This window comes from Delphinapterus leucas, chromosome 16 (assembly GCF_059928025.1).
Source record: "Delphinapterus leucas isolate spDelLeu-1000000601 "Yukka" chromosome 16, BTC_Dleu_Yukka2, whole genome shotgun sequence".
In the NCBI taxonomy this organism is placed as follows: Eukaryota; Metazoa; Chordata; class Mammalia; order Artiodactyla; family Monodontidae; genus Delphinapterus; species Delphinapterus leucas.
In genome coordinates this window covers 4,859,140-4,877,182 of record NC_143144.1, presented here as the reverse complement: position 1 = coordinate 4,877,182, position 18,043 = coordinate 4,859,140, and positions in this window count along the sequence as shown.

The following is an 18,043-nucleotide window of genomic DNA, read 5'->3' as shown; positions in this document are numbered from 1 at the left end:
TTCAAAGAATCATCAACCAAACTGCAGTTTCCGACCACAACGCAATTACCTTAGAAATCAGAGTTCAGATGAAGGGTGTGTGAGGTTCAACCAAGGAATTAGCACCACAGATGCAAACAAGAGGGCGGCATCTGTAGGTATTTCCACTGTTGGCAAAGAAGGAGTTGAGGGTATCACCAAAGTTTCTAGGTCAGACGGCCAGGGGTTGTCAGAGCCACTAATCAAGAGGCAGGGAGAGCAGGAAGGAAGGTTTGGGGGAGAACGTAAAGCAATGTCAGTTACTACGATGAGCTGAGTGGGACGGAGACTGGAAAACAGGACCCAGCCCCGACTTCAGGAGAGCACAGGGTGGAGGGGTCACATCCAGGCTGTGATGGTTTGAGGAACAAACGGGAGGAGGGTAAGAGTTGGTTAAGTGTGGATCTCTCTTCCAAGAAATTTAATGAGGAAAGTAAAAAGGATGCCAAGGAAGGAAGGGTTTGTCGGGTTTTGTCTATTATTTTGAATGGGAAGGACGTGAGTGAAACAAAGGTGAAGTGGCTGTGAGCACAGCCCCAAAGAGTCCCAGGGGATCACCACCAGCACTCCTGTCACCCCTACTCATGGCCGTGTTGCTCACTGCCCACTCTGCCCATTAACCCTTAAGTGACTGTGGGTCTGGAGGGGTGCAACTGTCCTCCACCATCACCATCATTCCATTGCCGGCCCCTTCCCATCAACGAATCCCTGCCATTTCCAGGGCTCAGCTGCTGGAATCAAAACTCCCAAGAAAAACAAAATTACCATTTTTAAAACTTTAAATCATGCCAAGCCAATCATGTCTGTGCCATCCAGCGTTTATTATAATCATTTACTGAGTACTTGGATTGGGATAAAGGGCTTGTACTGGCTTGTACTATGCACTTTTTATTAATAAATGCATGGTATTCATTAATAGTAAAAAAAAAAAAAAAAAAAAAAAGCACAAAACCGCACACTAGTGACAACAGCCCCCAAGTCTCAGGTATCACTGGCATCACTTGCAAGGAAAAGAAAAGCCCAAGAGTGAGATGGGGTGTGGGGGCTATGGAGCGTAAGCGTAGGGGGGAACACACATTGATCGTTTTGGTCCCAACTGATTGATTCTTTTAAACTACTACAAGATTGAATGGACTGTAGTGGGGTCGGGCAGTGAAATTCTCATTTTAAAGTATGCAGGCAGTTTGAAGACGGAATTGTGTCAGAGCCAAGTACAAAATAGAGCTGAAATTAAGGATGCATCCATTCGGTTTCCTCTTTTGTAGTAGCAGGATGTTAGGAACAAGCACAGTATTCGGAGGATAATGAAACAACAGTGCGCAGATGAACCTAAAATTGTTATAATTATCCTTGTAATTATTAGTCAACTTCCTAAGGCTGGAACACAATGGAGCCAAATTCTGTTACCTTAAAGTGTGAGCTGATTCTTTTTCCATTTCTTTGTTCCATTGTGTCCTTCCCCTGCCCCATCTCTTTCTGCACCCCCAACCCCGCCCCAGGCTCCCTGAACTTGCCTGTGGCTCTCTGCCCCTGCCAAGCACGTACCCTCCCCTTCTGAGCCCCTCATGTCCTTGCCTTTGTCAGGACTTTGCTCGCAGCCTGTTTGGATACTTTTTTTCTCATTAAAATTTAATATAAGTACATTGTACACATTTTATAAAATACGTACACTGTAGAAAAGCAAAAGGAAGAAAATAAGAGTCATCTGTCTTCCTCACCACCCAGAGGTATCCGTTGAAGGGTATTTTCATGTATAAAATTCTCTTCTTTCTTATGTGTACTATATACACGGATATATATTAAACTTCATTAACCAGCTAGCACCAGAATTACTCTTAGGGAGATAACTGGCTTTGATAGATAAGATACTTGCATAGAAACTTGAAGTAGATAAAAGTTGGGAGAGTCCCATCCCATCCCACCCCTGAGAGCCAAGGGAGAGGCTGCCTTATGTAAATATCTTAGGGCAGGGAAGGCACTGCTCCCAGAGGGGTGAGGGAGAGGGAAGGAGAAACAGCGCAAGAGAAGGGTAAAATGGCACATGGCTGCGCACCCCCCTGGGTGGCTTCTTCATGACCCCCAAGTCCTCAATAAAGCTTGTTGAATTCAAAAAAGCCCAGTGTGGGTGACTTCCATGGTGCGAAGTGAAAGAAGGGGCCAGGTGCATGTCAGTAAACAGAGGCTGGGCTGCCCTTGAGAAAGATGGAGCCCCAGAAGCAAAGAAGATTCGAAGGATGTAAGACCCCGGACCAGTTTGTACCCCAGGAATGAGCAGAAATCTCAGGAGAGGATTAAGGGGTTCATGGTAATTTGGAGACAAGCTGGGACCTGGGACCTGGGACCCTTTGCTGCAGTGCTTGAACCTGGACAAACATCTCCTCAAGCAACAGAATACAAAGAAACTATAAGGGACTAAACATGACTGCACGCACCTGCAGTTGGGGCAAATGATGGACAATAAGATACAAAAGGACTAAAAACCCAACTGCCACTTCTAAGAGCTAGGAGCAGAAACAGAGTGTTGGGAGAAAAAGTAGGGTACTACGCATGCCCCCTGCACTCAACACCACCAAAGGGATGGGCAGACCACCTAAGCACCTCTCTGCCCGACCCCTGGACACACCCGTACCCTCACCTCGTATGAGGAATCAGCTCGACCCCTCCCCAGTGAGCAAGCTGGCAAGGGAACCTGTTACTTGTTCTGGCTCCGCCCTGCTGCAGCAGAGGCCCCAATCAAGCCTTGCTCGAATCTCCTGTCTGTCATCTTATCAATGTCTATTGATTACAGAGGCCAAGAACACTGGTCGGTAACAATTTCCCCACTCCACAAATGGGGAGTCCACAGGCCCACTTCCCAACCACACACACACACACACACATCTTTTTTTCCTGCAAAAAAACAGGATCATACTACTGAGAATTTACAAACCATTACAATTGTGATGATTAGCTTTGCTTTACCTATGTCATCCATAACCTGTGATCTCAGTATATGCAGCACTCCCTGCTTTGCAGCGTTAAGGCTGGACCGGAAAAATGACAGTGGCAGCTGAAACCGTGCAAATGAGCTTAACAATCATTGAGAAAATTATGATCGTTAAGCAGCTTTTTATAAATTTCATCCAAACGTCGAAAGCTCTTTTGTTGGTGGTTATACATATATAGGGAAATGAAAAACTAGTGAACGAATATTATTTAGCACACTGTAATTTAAAACATTAGAAACATTGACAGGGCGTGGCATCTCTTTGTAAAAAACTTAGTAAGAGGAACAGTGGCTGTCTCCTTGTCATATAACTTACTACACTGAGTGAGCATCTTTTCTGTGTCTTGGCAAAGTGTCATGGTCCTTTCTAAGTTTGGATCAGCTTCCGATCTTTTATCCTTTATGCTTTCAATGTCACAAACTACCTCTTAGAGCTCCTTTAACATCAAGTTTTTTGCTGGTGTCACTCCCGCAGGCCGCGCAGCTGGATCCTGTCCCCTGTGGACAGGTACTCCAAGGTAAAGATAATGACAAGATCAAGGAGGAGCTGAGTCCTGCTTGGATAAAAGATAAAGAGACCACATGCTTCTCATTCTTAAGGTCAAGGAGACCTCCCCAACAACACATGCAGAAAGGCTCCTCAGGGGTCAAAAGGGATGGGGTACCACCCCATAAGGGGTGCTGTCAACGTTCCCATAGGCCTCTGCACTGGAATCCATCTTGGCAAAGTGATGCACACGCATACTGGGGAGGGTCCTAGGGCAGGTCAGGTGTGGAAAAAGAAGTGAGATAATTGGCCAAAGGTAAAGAAAGACCCAGAAGAACTGCCCTGTATAAATGACTTAACCGTCTCTTTACTGCACTTCTCCTCATTAGAGAGGATGCCCACACCTTTTCTCTCCAGGTGTGTATTTCTGCCTTGCTTCTGTCTTAAATAAACAAACGGTTTCTCTCTGTGCTCTCCCACATGTTGCGCTGTGTCTCTAATTATAAACTTTGTACCTGATTTTACAGTTTTGCCTCTTTGCAACATTCTTGCTTTCATATGGGGCAAGAGCCAGGGGAACTTTGCTTCTAGCCTCTAGCCCCTGGTGGACTGGGGGCTAGGATTCCTGGTTTTCATCCAGGCTACTCAGCTCCAATTCCTGGGAAGGGAACTGAGATCCTGCTTCAAGTCACCACTCGCTGCTCTCTCCACGAGATCATTTGTATTCATTGGCCTTTTCCCACATGGTTTATACCATAGACCTAGGTCTCTTCTACTGCTGCTTTGCCATCACCATTTTCACATCTTCTAGTCATAACGTCTTCATTTCCAGCATTATCGCTTTTTGTTTCTTCACTGCATTTCATCTTTGTTGGCCAATCCCCTCCTTCAATCATCCACTTTTGTAAAAAGGCACCTAGGTTAATCACTGGGAGGCAAGGAGGCAGCACAGGGACACCTTTGCTGATGGTGTATAAGCTGAAGGATGGGAGATGCCAGGTGACTAGTCGGCCCCCCAGACTTGAAAGACATGGCATGGTTGGTCACTGGTCATGATGTGCGTCTGTTATTACTTAGTAGTTAGTTGTGGAGGGCTGCTTTATACAATTTCTTGTAATTAACAGATGGTGGTAACTGCAGGTTGAAGCACATTATTGAGGGACTAGTATTATTTAACTAAACTCTATGAACAGATGAGACTCGTGCATGCTGGGACCATGCAAAGTGAGGGCTGTCTGGGTAATGTGTTTCCTACGTTTAGGGTACAAGAAGGAAAACTTAACTTGGGATTCTCTGCTCTTGTTCTCACTTGGGTCTCTTCTCTTATCTCTAGTTAGTTTCTACCTTTTTCTCCCCACTTTTGTCATTTTCGTCTGTATTTTGAGTCTTGTAGTCCCTTTACCCCCAGTTCCCACTTCCTTAATTTGCTCGTCTTCCTGACTGCAGCTGGGGCACCAGGGAGTGATCAGACTCTCAGATGGACCCCCTCACTGACAGGCTGAGCAGACTGGACATGATCCCTGAAGAATGAAACAAGGGAGGCCAACTCTGTGAATTAAAGACACAAAGCATCGTCCAATCCAAAAAGCCAAGAGCTAGACACCATCAGGCATCGATGGGCTCTTTCCAGGAATCGTTGCTGTGTTTCTATTTGTAAACAAACACACGAAAAGGTACCACTCATCACTCTGCCGGGGAGCAGGTATGAATCTGGGACCCAGGCAGCGACAGAGAGCCTGGGAGATCTGGAGAGAATGGTAACACACAACAGGGGTGGAGACACAAAGCCAAACCCAGCTCCTCTCTAGTGAGGAGGGAGCAAGGAGAGTAAGGGCAGGCCCATCTGCACTGTAAACTCACATTGCAGTCACTCTGAGCACCTCATCCACTGCGTGGGTTCCTCCACAGACAACGGACTCCTGGTTTGACCCCAACTGCTGATGGAAACCTGGGGTGTTCTCATTTCTTCAGGGCAGGGGTGCTGTGCTGTCCTCTTTAATAAAATGGAGAAAATTAGTCCCAACTGCTCCCCTGCCAGAAGGGTGGCCAATTAACAATCTTAAAGGCACTAGGGAGAAAACAAGTCATTTGATTTGTAGCGCACAGGCTAAGAGGAGAGGCACTCAAGTGTGTCCCTCTGAAGCCCCATCGGCCTCATAAACTTGCCACACGCACGGAAGCAGCCAGGTTGCACGTAGAAGGTGTTTGTTTTGCTCTGATAATAGGCTACCCCCGGCAAGCCGCTTGGCACCTGCTTTGGGGAGCTGGTGGAGCAGAGGCAGAGCCTGAAGTACCTGGGAGGAATTCAAGGAGATTTGAAGAGGAAAACGAAAGCTCCTCACACATGAAGCCCCAACAGCAATGTGATCTGGGCTCGCTGTGATTCTGCCCTCACCTGCTTCCAGCGATCTCCTTCCTAGCGGTCCAGGGACAGCTGGGGCCCTGCAGAGTCGTTCTAAACGCAGAACCAACAGATAGAAGGCTTTGTGCCACTTGCAAACAGATACAGCCCCCAAAAGCACTTTGCTTAATAGCTCCTCTCCTGCCTCCTTATAGGAGATCATGTAGATGGTTACTGCATGGACATGGAGACGGGGAGTGTATGGAAACATCTCATTCTCTCACTTGCTTGAGGTCGTGGTTCTCAAACTGTGGACAAAATCACTGTTAGTGATGGATCTTATTAAAATTGCAGAATCCATGACTTAACCCCTGGAAATATTAAGTCAGAATACAGGGAAATAGCATCCAGGATCTGCCCTGTAACGAGTCCCCGTCCTGTTACGCTCACTAAACACTGCTCTAGGTGTTCTCTCTGAGGTCCACAGCAATGGCCAGTGCTGGGGACACTGTCACGAAACCCACGCCTCAGACCTGGACCAGTTTCATAGCTGAACTCCTCTGCTTTTAGCAATGTCTTCCTCGTATACAAGGTTGCAATGACAGCCTTTGGGCCTTGGACCTGCTTTCTAGATATTTATCATTCAAATGTGCTTTGGTTAAAATAGTGACCCACTTGGGTGAGCCCCACCCAAGCGCCCGCAGCCTGTGGCTTCTCGTGTGGAGGGAATGACCATGTATCAGTGGGACTGGGCCGTTGTCCCAGAATCTGGCGCTTAACCTGGATTGTCAGGAGGCTCTTGTCCTGGTGGTACGGTGACCAGGAGTCTCAGTTTTCTCAGGGCTGAGGGGGTTCCTGAGGCAGAGTTCTTTCCATTTTAAAACCAGGAAAGTTCCAGGAAAACTGGGATATGGTCACCCTACACGGTAACATTACTACACTCTAGCAAAATTCACCAGGGACTGAGAAACCACCGTCCAATTTATTTAATTGTCAAACATGCGTTGATCAGTCAACGTGATCAATCCATCATGGGAAAGTCTATTTGGGAAACCAAATTACTATCAAAAATTTGGTTGGAGAGAACAGAATCAGAGCAAAGCAAGTGGGGTGATCTTAAGTGAGAGGCTGGATGACCTGTGTAGTGCTGATAATAACAAATTCTCAGACTCCAGCTGCGTGTCCAACAAGTCAATTCAATTCTGACACCATCCACCTGGAATCAGCACTGACTCCACAGTCAAAGGTCCGGTCTCACAAGACTGCCCCCATGTCAGACATGAGCTGCAAGTCTCAGGGGCCCTACGCACATCTGCCCAATGGGCTGTAAATTTGAGGGATTCCCATGACCCCCCTGCAGTTTTGATAATTCACTAGAATGACTCCTAGAACTCAGGAAAGTGCTACCATCATGGTTTTATTTAAAGGCTACAACTCACAAACAGCCAAATGGAAGATACATGGGCAAGCATGGGGGGTGGCAGGCACAGATTCCCATGTCCTCTCCTTCTGGGATTGGCATGCCACCCTCCTAGAACACCGATGTCTTAACCAACCAGGAAGCTCTCTTAGCCTCGTTGTTTCAGTGTTTTTATTAAAGTTTTATTATATGGGCACGATTGAGTAAATCATTCTCCAAGTGACTGAACCCAACCTCCAGCCCCTCTCCCAGGAATCCCGGGGGGTAAACTGATAGTTCTAGCTCTCTAATCACGGAGTTGGTTCTCCTGGTGTCCAGCCCCCATCCAGAGGCTTTCTAGGGCAGCAGTCCCCAACATGTTTGGTGCCAGGGGCCAGTTTCGTGGAAGACAGGTTTTGTACAGATCGGTGGCGGCAGGGGGCGGGGGGGATGGTGCAGGCCGTCGTGCGAGCGGCAGGTGAAGATTTTCTCGCTCACCATTCACCTCTCACTGTGCGGCCTGGTTCCCAGCAGGCCACGGACCCGTTACTGGTCCGCGGCCCCGGGGGTTGGGGACCCTGCTCTAGGGTCTCCCTCCACACCTAGGGCCAAGAGTCACCTCATTAGCATAAGCTCGGGTGTGATCCAAGGAGCTCATTGCAAATCACAAAAGACACTCTTATCAGGAAATTCTAAGGGTTTGGGGAGCTCGGTGCCCGGAACCAAGGACAAAAAACAAATGTGCTTTTTATTATGCCACACACCTGTAACACTGTTACACCTGTAATACTACAAGGGCACAAGATCACTCCTGTCCGCCAGCGAGGGCATCCTTTCCAGCATGGTGCTGGGACAGCACTCAATATTTACCGCACTCCGACTCAGTCCCCATGTTGCACATCCCATGTTGATGGGATGTAACAGATCTCCACCATGGCAGCTGAGAAGCATGGCCTTTTTTGTACACCTCCCGGGAGCCCAGCTGCATGCAGCCAACAGGAACCCTGCCCTCTGTGCCCCACTAAGGCCCCCACAGGAGACAGCTCAGCCTCACAGCAGTGCTCTCAGGACATCGCTGAGTGTGGGCAATTTTTGGAAGCTGGATGTCATTGCTTTCCCTCTTGTCTCCACTCCTACCGGCACATCCCATTTAGAGGCAATGTCTCTCTGACCTCATGCAGACCCTTCTCAGCACAGAAGTTTTCCAAATTGTAGTATTATTTATAATTGAGAAAAATTGGGAAACGAGCAAAAGGTTAAATAAGCTGTGATGAAATACCCAATAAAGTATTTTGCAGCCACTGAAGGGATGTTGAACTTTTACTGACGTGCGAAATGGTTCACAATACAGTTTGAAGTCATATGTGTACAAAAAAGGCTGCAGGGGAAGAGCTGCTATCACTGGGGTGCTGAAATAAGAGTGGATTCTTATTTTCTTCTATGCTTTTCCTTCTTTTCTCCTACAATGATCATGCATAATTTTTATAGCTAAATATCTCTATATATAGATAGATATAAAATTTCCTTATAAAAAAAGGCAATACAATTAGAAATGTTCCTGCTTTGTCCCTTGCCTGGGCCTGCTCACACGATTTTACCTCTGATCCCTGGGCTTCTGACTGCTTCTCAAGGCCCTTCCAGAGCCGTCTCCCCTGAGTGTCTGTCACCGAGGTCCCCCTCTGCCCACAACATCTCCTCCTGGCCTCACAGCGACTGTCCTTCCTCCCCTCCCTGCCCCCATCCCTATGACCAAGCTAGCAAGCTTTCCTCAGAATCTCTTTCACTAAATCCTGCCACAGAAAGGAGTGCCATCAGAAGGAAGTTAGACACTTAAGGAGACGAATAAGTTAGCAGACAAAAATCCACTGTCCGCATTTCATTATAGATCCATAAGTGTGTCTATGACCAGAATATCACATCACCCGCTGATAAACGATACCTTAGCAGCCCTGAGACCCACAGCAGCGTCACTTGCAAGATGACGTTATTTTCACAGGCAATTGTCATCCTTAATCGATTCCAGATCATGTTCAACAAGCCCTAAGTGAGCATCTATTGTGTGCCAGGCCCTGGGCCTGGAAAGAAATAATCCCATTTCATGTAATGACAGACGGTAAACACTAAGTAAATGTGTGTTGAATAAGAACAGTAAGAAAATACTGACCTGGGCAGAGACAAAGGAAAGACTACTGCCGGAATCTCCTGGTTATCTGATAACGTAAACCTTTCATGAAATGCCCAACGAATGACTCAGAGGTGTCGGCCTTCCCGTCTTCCATCCAGGGAAGTCCTCCCCTCTTTCTAGCTAACTCTATGCACCAGAGTTCAGGAGATCCAGCTCTTCTGAGCCCAAGTGACTGTTCAGGGTCCTTAGCAAGATCACACACCCTGAGACTTTTAAAAATATTTAATGGCCGTGTGTTCTTCTGAGCCTTCATTTCTCTAAGTCAGTGGTTCTCAAACAGGGGTGACAGTGAGGGGTCATCCCCCAGGGGACACTTAGCAGTGTCTGAAGATATTGTTTGTCGTCACAACTGGGGAAAAGCACGCTGTGGCATCCGGTGGGTGGAAGCCAGGGATGCCGCTAAACACCTTGCAGTGCGCAAGACGGCCCCCCAACAAAGAACAATGCAGCCCCAAGTGTCAAAACGCCACTGCTGAGAAACTGGTCTAGGTGGCACACCCCGAGATGCCTGTGCAGTCACTCAGTGGACATATGAATTCACTCTATTTATCTAACACTCCCCGAAAATACACAGCCCAGAGCTGATCACTGTGTCCAGGGATGGTGCAATTGTAATAGGGAAGAACAAGTCTAACTCTATATTAGATCTGTTACTTTTACTTTAAACTTTGTATTCTGTTGCTTTTGCTTCCAGTTAAGAATGTAAGAGTGTTGCCTATAGCCTGACATATACAGAATAGCCCATTCTGAAGGCTCTGGCCTTTAAAGGTGTAACACTTCCATTCATATAGAAAGAAAAAGTTGCAGAACAGAGAATAACACTTGTCTTGTTAGAGGTTTACAGATTCGTCATGACCTGACCTATATGGACAGCTGCAAGAACAAAGGATTCTGACCCCAAGAAGTCTGCAACAAGAAGTCTGCAACAACCAACCGCACCTCTCCCTCACCTGGCCTTTAAAAATGCTTTCCTGAAATGCTTAGGGGAGTTTGGGGCTTGGGGGGCATGAGCCACCTGTCTCCTTGCATGGTCCTGCAATAAACCTTTCTCTGCTCCACACTCCAACACGTCGGTTTGTTTGGCCCCACTGTGAGTCGGGCCCACGAATTGCATTCGGTTACATGATGAGTGCTGAGGAGAACCCTCTGCTGGCCCCGCAGTCCCCGCAGCAGAAGGCCAGTCCCTGGGGCTCAAAGGCGGGCCCAAGTCCACCGTGGTCTCTGCCCCTCTCGGCCTGCTACACCTTGGGTGAGCTAATGAACCTCTCCACGCTTAGTTTTCTCATCTTTAAAATAGTTGTAAGTAGTGAAACATAGAGATAAAGTTGGAAATAGTACCCTCATCTTTGGAGGGATTGGGAGGATTAATGAAACGAGCTGTGGGATGCACTTCATGCACGTGCTGGGCACCTTGAGGGGCTCAGGCAGTGCTGGCCGGGGATGGTCACGCGTGGTCTACCTCAAGGGTTTAAACTTTTCTTTTAGGGGTTGTTTATTTCTAAACTCAACTACCCTAATAGAGATTTGAAGGCTTTCAAACCCTCCTCTGTGTCTCTCAGGAAGCACCTTTCTGTTTTTCTCCATTTATTCATTCTAATGTCGCCAGAGTCCCTACTGGGCACCACTCCTGCCTTCACTTCCTGCCCTCCTACTACTCAGCGAGGGGGCTGCACCTGAAATCTTTTAGATCATTCACAGTCACTGAAGAGAAATTCATTTTCCCAAGCCAAGAGAGAGGAGGTAAACAAGAAAAGATACAGAATACCCTTCCTATGATAACCCTTGACGTATACACTGACCTACAGCCCACAAAGTACTTCATATCCATTATCTCATTCTGTCTGTTTTCCCCGATTGGCCTCTGGCTGCCACTGGGAGCCGCCCAGAGAGTGGATACCCTCATTCCCACCTTCACTATGACTCATCCCAGACAAAGAGCAATGGCCACTCATTCATGAAGTCAGTAATGCTGCCGCTGAGCCGGCCAGGAAAATGTCAAGGCTTGGAATCCCCTCTCTTTTGCAAACGATGCCCTGCTGGTCCCTCCACCTGTCAGGTGTGACAAGGAATACATGACATGGCTGCTGCTCAGGGGCAAGTGCTCCCAGACATTTGGCCGTTTAGAGGGAACTGTCGGGCTATAGATAAAGCCAAGGGAGAACAGGGAGAGTTGGTGTCAAAGGCAGCCTGAGTCCCAAGCTTTCTATGCTAGAAAACTGAGGCTGCTGGCCGACTTCACACATGAATTGAAGGCTTAGCATGGGGTGGGTATAGGCCTGCATCTCACAGCTGCCATGACTGTGTCAGGAAGCAGGAGAGCATGCAGAATGAGCGCAGGAGCCTGAGCTCCGAGAGGACCCTGAAAAGCAGGAGGATCCTCTGTGCAGTGGAGGTATAGACAGCCCAGACTGAGCCAGGACTCGGCAGGAGGGATCTCTCTCTGCGGGGTCACAAGGGGTCTGCGTGTTTTTAGAATATGACCTCCTCAAAGCAAGGTCTCCTCTGCATCTTCTACAAAAGCACCGTCTCACCCACAGGGGCTGCTCCTCTCTCTCGCCCTCACATCATCACTGACTGTGGCTGATCCCAGAAGGCATACGGGGCTGAAAGTAAAGCAAAGAAGGCAAAGAAGTAACAAAAGAGGAAGAGAAATGTAACTTGGCCAGACTCTTTCATGGCATGCTTAGTTGGACAGGAACAGGGCAATTACGGGCAACCAGTGATCCTGAGGTTCTGGGAGAATGGGGCCTGGGACCCTCACTGGCTCCAGAAGAGGTGGCCAGGCAGCCCAGGGGCTGCAGGCGTTGAGGGCCACAACAGTCTGTCCAAACTGGGAATGGCTGGAGCCAAAGCAACAATTCAGGGTGACAGGCTCCATCGGCGGGGGCCGGTGGGTGTGAGTAGTTACTTGAGAGCCAGAAGGGCAGGGATCATGTTCCAGGAGCTCCATCCAGGTGGCGTAACCCCAGTACATCCACCAGCAGGAAAAGCCAGAAGGATGCCAGGACCCTATCACACAGGCTGGAGCAGAGGAGGGACTCCAGTTCCAGAATGGTGGGAAAGGGGGCTCTGCATATCAGACCAAGTACCGCCTTGTCCCAGAGGGAGGGAACCACTGCCTTCCTAGGGACCGGCTGAGAAGGGCGCCCCCGGGGATGTCCCTCCCCCTCTCTAGGGTTCTCCTCTTCCTGGCTCCCTCCCACGGGGGGAGGGGTGGTCTGTCTGGTAGAAGGAAGAGCCAGGTATCCACTTTGGCAGGAAGAGCCCAGCTCCCACCACTCTCCCTTGGTGGCCTCTGCTCACCTATGTGTGGGGCGGTCCTGACCAGCTTAGCAACTGGCTGGGCTAGTGTCCACTCCACCACATCTACAGGTGGCCACAGATGACAGGAAACCCCGTGTTGGCCTCAAGTGCAAGCCCCCAGAGCTGGCCTTAAACAGAGAGCGCTGAAGAAGCTCCTCTCTCGACCCCATCCAGACCCTTGTGCTCATTTCTCAGCTGGTGGGAGCCCAAAGAGAGGCGCTGAGTCCCCAGCAGCTGCAGAACCGGCTCTTTCCAGGAAGAGGGCAGCGTGGCCCGTCAGGGCTTTGTAGGGGGGCCAGCATCTCTGTCTCACCCCAGGGACTGGCTCAGTTTGAGGGAACCAGGAGGCTTTGCCCTGAGTCTGTGCATCTGGTCCTGAGCCCTGTTGGCAGCAAAGATTTGGGCCCTGCCTCTGAGGGAGCCAGCTGTGTGGACCTGGGGACAGCAGAGGCAAATGGAATAAGCCAGAAGGAGGGAAAGAGAGAGAGAGAGAGAGGGAGGGAGGGAGAGAGAGGGGAAGCCAACCGAGTTCATGGGTAGGGGATGGGGCTGCCTGTCAGGGAAAGAAGACACCCCCCCCTCCTCCGCCAGCTCCCACCTCGGCGAGTGCTGCCTAAGCCCATTTGCTGAGGGGCCCAGGAGGCTTTGTCTGAACCGCTATCACCACCGGTTTCGCACGCTAAACTGCTGGTTCATCACAGGACCCGGTTGGAGGAGAAAGGGAGGAGCTGACAGCTTTGATTAAAGTTGGAGCTTTTTATTATTACATATATTCTAGACTAGATATTCAATTTCTGAATTGAGACTGTGTTTGGAACTTAAAGTGACCACAGGACTTCTTATTATTCAAGTGTTAGCAGAAAATTCATGCACCATCCCAAGTTTTTACCCAGGAAAAGAACTTCCACAGCCGAACAAATTTTAAAAGGGGACTGGAATACAAATATAAAGATATCTCCTGTTTGTATCACAGGACCGCTCCTTATTCAATGCCCATTTATGACTATAGAGTTGGTCTTTGGGGTTGGAAGAGAGTTTCTTTTCGTATTATTTGGGTTCGCACACTTTGAGGGGAGAATGGGGATGGGTGGAAGGTAAAGGCTCTAGGAGGTGAGAGAGAGGTTGCATTTTTTATTGAATCCTGCAGAAGTGCCTAGTTTGGCCTCATTTTTAAAAAAATACAACACCTTGAGGAAACTCCCTCGTGGGGGCATTCTAGGCTTTATCAGACTCTAAGAGGTAAGGGCTCAGTTATTCCCGTTCAATAGAGAGATGCCTGACACCATGGGTGACCGTCTCAAGAAGTCAGTCCACCTTAAGGGAACCACGATGGAGGAAGGAAGTAAAAGCCACCCGGGCCCCGCCCAGGTGTCAGTCCGCCAATGTGAGCACTAACAGCGTGGTGCTGCAGGGGCGGGGCAGGGGCGGGGCAGGCTGCATGGAGCAGCGGCTCTGGGGACCATGGGGTCAGCTCAGGCCTGTGGTCCTGGAGGCGAGCCATCGGCCAACCCACCAGGCTGATTCTGAATCCAGCCCAGCTTTCCCAGAGCCCAGCAAACTGTACATGTCATGGGCCACTAAGACCTTCTCTCGTCCCTGCTGCCGGCCCGCACCGCCGAGGGCCATCCCAGCAGCCTCAGGGTGAGGCCAGCTCAAGTGCACGGGGTCCTGGCCGCTAGTTCTTCAGCTCAGCAGGGCCACTTCCTGCAACAAGTCTCCTCTCTGTGCTGTGGCTGCACAAGCAGAAACAGAGAGGTTCCCTGAGAGACAGGGATTTGTTGATTTCAGACCTCCTCTCCTCCGTTCTCTGCTCCAAGTGCAGCCAAAGGGGAGCTGGCAAGCCCTCGTGATCTGGCAGCCAGACGCCTTCTCGGGAAAGCACGGCCCCAGTGGGCTCGACCCTGCAGCTGGGTTTGCCCATAGGAACCCTGCAACCTGGAACTGGGCTCCGGCAGGGATTTGCGGGACACGGAATAGAGATTTCTAAAGTCATAAGGGGCTCGCAGCAGGGGGTGGCCGGTAGGGCACAGTTCTCTGTAAATCGCAATGTAGAAAGTTTACAGAGTTGCACATCAAAGAGGGAACTATAGTTTAGTTTTGTGATACCATAATAGACATGGGACCCAGAGTCAATTCTCACTCTGTCTCTCTGTCTCTGCCTCACCCCCCTGCCCCCACCAATTCAGTGTAAATAAATGTACATGGTTTTACAAGTCAAATGTTACTAAAGGCTAGTAATAGAAATCATCAGTGCCCTGCATGTCCTTCATCCTCTCCAAGCTCCCCCTCAGAAGCATGTCCTCTCAAATCATCTAGCTTTTCCCCTTGTTTTTTTTGTTTTTTGTTTTTTTGCGGTACACGGGCCTCTCACTGCCGTGGCCTCTCCCGTTGCGGAGCACAGGCTCCGGACGCGCAGGCTCAGCGGCCATGGCTCACGGGCCCAGCTGCTCCGCGGCACGTGGGATCTTCCCGGACCGGGGCACGAACCCGTGTCCCCTGCATCGGCAGGCGGACTCCCAACCACTGCGCCACCAGGGAAGCCCTTCCCCTTGTTTTAACCTCATTTCTTTTTTCTTTTTTTTAAAAAATTTTTTGGCCACCAGCGTGGCATGTGGGATCCTAGCTCCCTGAGCAGGGATCAAACCCATGCCCCTTGCAGTGGAAAGACGGAGTCTTGACCACTGGACCACCAGGGAATTCCCATTTTTTATTTTATTTTTTTAACCACTTCATTTCTAAATAATCTGTCTACACTGCTGAATCCTAAATTGTCATTTGGAGACATTGCCTACTGACCCCATACTGTGGGAGCTGAAGACTTAGCTCTCCTGTTTTGTCTCAGCCCTCCTTCCCCACCTCTCCCAGCACGGTTATGGCACCATCTTTAATTAAGTCAATACACAGGGCTTACGTGACTATGACTATAAAATATGATTCCCTCTTGAGACAAAAAGTTCATTATGATCACACTTTCTTCCTCCTGCAATTCTTTCTTTTCTCCCGGAGTTAATCTTTGCTCTGTTTTTTCATTTGTCAAATTTTCTATGTTCCCATAGTTACTTTTGCCCCCAAATAATCCAAAATCAGTAACAGTATCTATATACACTCAAGTACACAGGTTCTGTTCTTCACTCTTCCTGGCGAATTCCTCCCAGAAAGCTCCGACCCCTGAGCCAGTGTGGAGGCTCCTACCCAAGACGTCCCCTGGCCGTTCCCATGTAGAATCATCTGTTATCTAGGTGACGTGCCACCTTCCTCTTTCTTGATTAATTTCCTTCTTCTGCTGAAGCACATATTCCTAAGGAAAGTGCGTAGAAGGTAAAATATTTGAGCCTTTGGTTTTCTGAAAATGTCTTTCTCTTACAGTTTCTCTTGATTAATAGTTTGCCTGAGGATAGACTTGTGGCTGAAAGTTATTTTCCTTCAGAATATTGAAGGCATGTGTCGTTATCTTCTTTCAGTTTTGCTATTCGGAAGTTCAACGCTATTCTGATTGCAAATCCTTCATCACACACGCACTCATACACACACACTCACACGCCAGCCACACCAGGAAGCTTTTAGAAGTTTTCTCTTTATTCCTGGTAATGCTACATGACAATGTGACACTATTCTAGAAATTCATCACAGGGGGCCCTGTGTGTTCCACTTTCAACGTAAACTTCTGCCTCTCAATTCTGGAAGATTTTTTTTAATATCACAGTTTTGATAATTTCCTCTCCGCCAGCATCTCTGTGCTTTGCTCCTATAGTTTCTCTTTATCAGATGTTGAAACTTCCAGACTGTGTCTCTAACATCTCTTTTTCCACTTGCCATGGGTTTGTCTTTGTTGTCCCTTGTCAGTTCTTCAGAATATTTCCTGAACTTTATCTTCCAACCCTGTTAATGAAGTTTCTATATTCATATTCCATTTTTCAAACCCTAGTTTTAATTTCCATGAGGTCTTTTGCAGCCCTTGGAGATATTAAGAAGTTGGGGTTTGTTGTTGTAGGGTTCCACCTCCTGCATTATCAGTGTTTTCTCTGGACCCCTTTTTTCTATTGATTTCCCTTTTTTGCTCTCTTTGATATTGACAACTTCCCTCAAACATTGGTTTCTATTAAAAATTCAGGTACCAACAGCCACTATGGAGAACAGTATGGAGGTTCCTTAAAAAACTACAAATAGAACTACCATATGACCCAGCAATCCCACTACCAGGCATATACCCTGAGAAAACCATAATTCAAAAAGAGTCATGTACCAAAATGTTCATTGCAGCTCTATTTACAATAGCCCGGAGATGGAAACAACCTAAGTGTCCATCGACAGATGAATGGATAAAGAAGATGTGGCACATATATACAATGGAATATTACTCGGCCATAAAAGGAAACGAAATTGAGCTATTTGTAATGAGGTGGATAGACCTAGAGTCTGTCATACAGAGTGAAGTAAGTCAGAAAGAGAAAGACAAATACCGTATGCTAACACATATATATGGAATTTAAGAAAAAGAAATGTCATGAAGAACCTAGGGGTAAGACAGGAATAAAGACACAGACCTACTAGAGAATGGACTTGAGGATATGGGGAGGGGGAAGGGTAAGCTGTGACAAAATGAGAGAGTGGCAAGGACGTATATACACTACCAAATGTAGAATAGAGAGCTAGTGGGAAGCAGCCGCATGGCACAGGGAGAAGAGCTCGGTGCTTTGTGACCACCTAGAGGGGTGGGATAGGGAGGGTGGGAGGGAGGGAGACGCAAGAGGGAAGAGATATAGGAACATATGTATATGTATAGCTGATTCACTTTGGTATAAAGCAGAAACTAACACACCATTGTAAACCAATTATACTCCAATAAAGATGTAAAAAAAAAAAAAAGATAATCAATTTGGGGATCTTGAGTTCTATAGTGGAGACTATAGTTAATAATACCATTTTGTATACAGTAGGTCTTAAATGTTCTCATTATAACAACAACCAAAAAATGGTAATTATGTGAGGTGAAGGATGTGTTAACTAACTTGATCGTGGTAATCATTTTGCATATCTAAAATCTTCACATTGTACACCTTAAACTTATTCAATGTTATATGTTAATTATATCTCAATAAAACTGGAAAAAAGATAAAGTCTAAAGCAACAACAAAAAAAATAAATAAAGTCTATTTTGTCTTATAGTATTCTAAAAAAAAAATTCAGGTACCAAAAACCTGACGGAAAGATGTGTATGTGTGGCGGGGCTTGGGCATAAGTCTGTCCATAAGGAGGGTAATGACAATCCATGTTTTCCAACGGAGGGGTCCCCACGTGTCAGCCACTGTCTGCCTGGAGAGAGG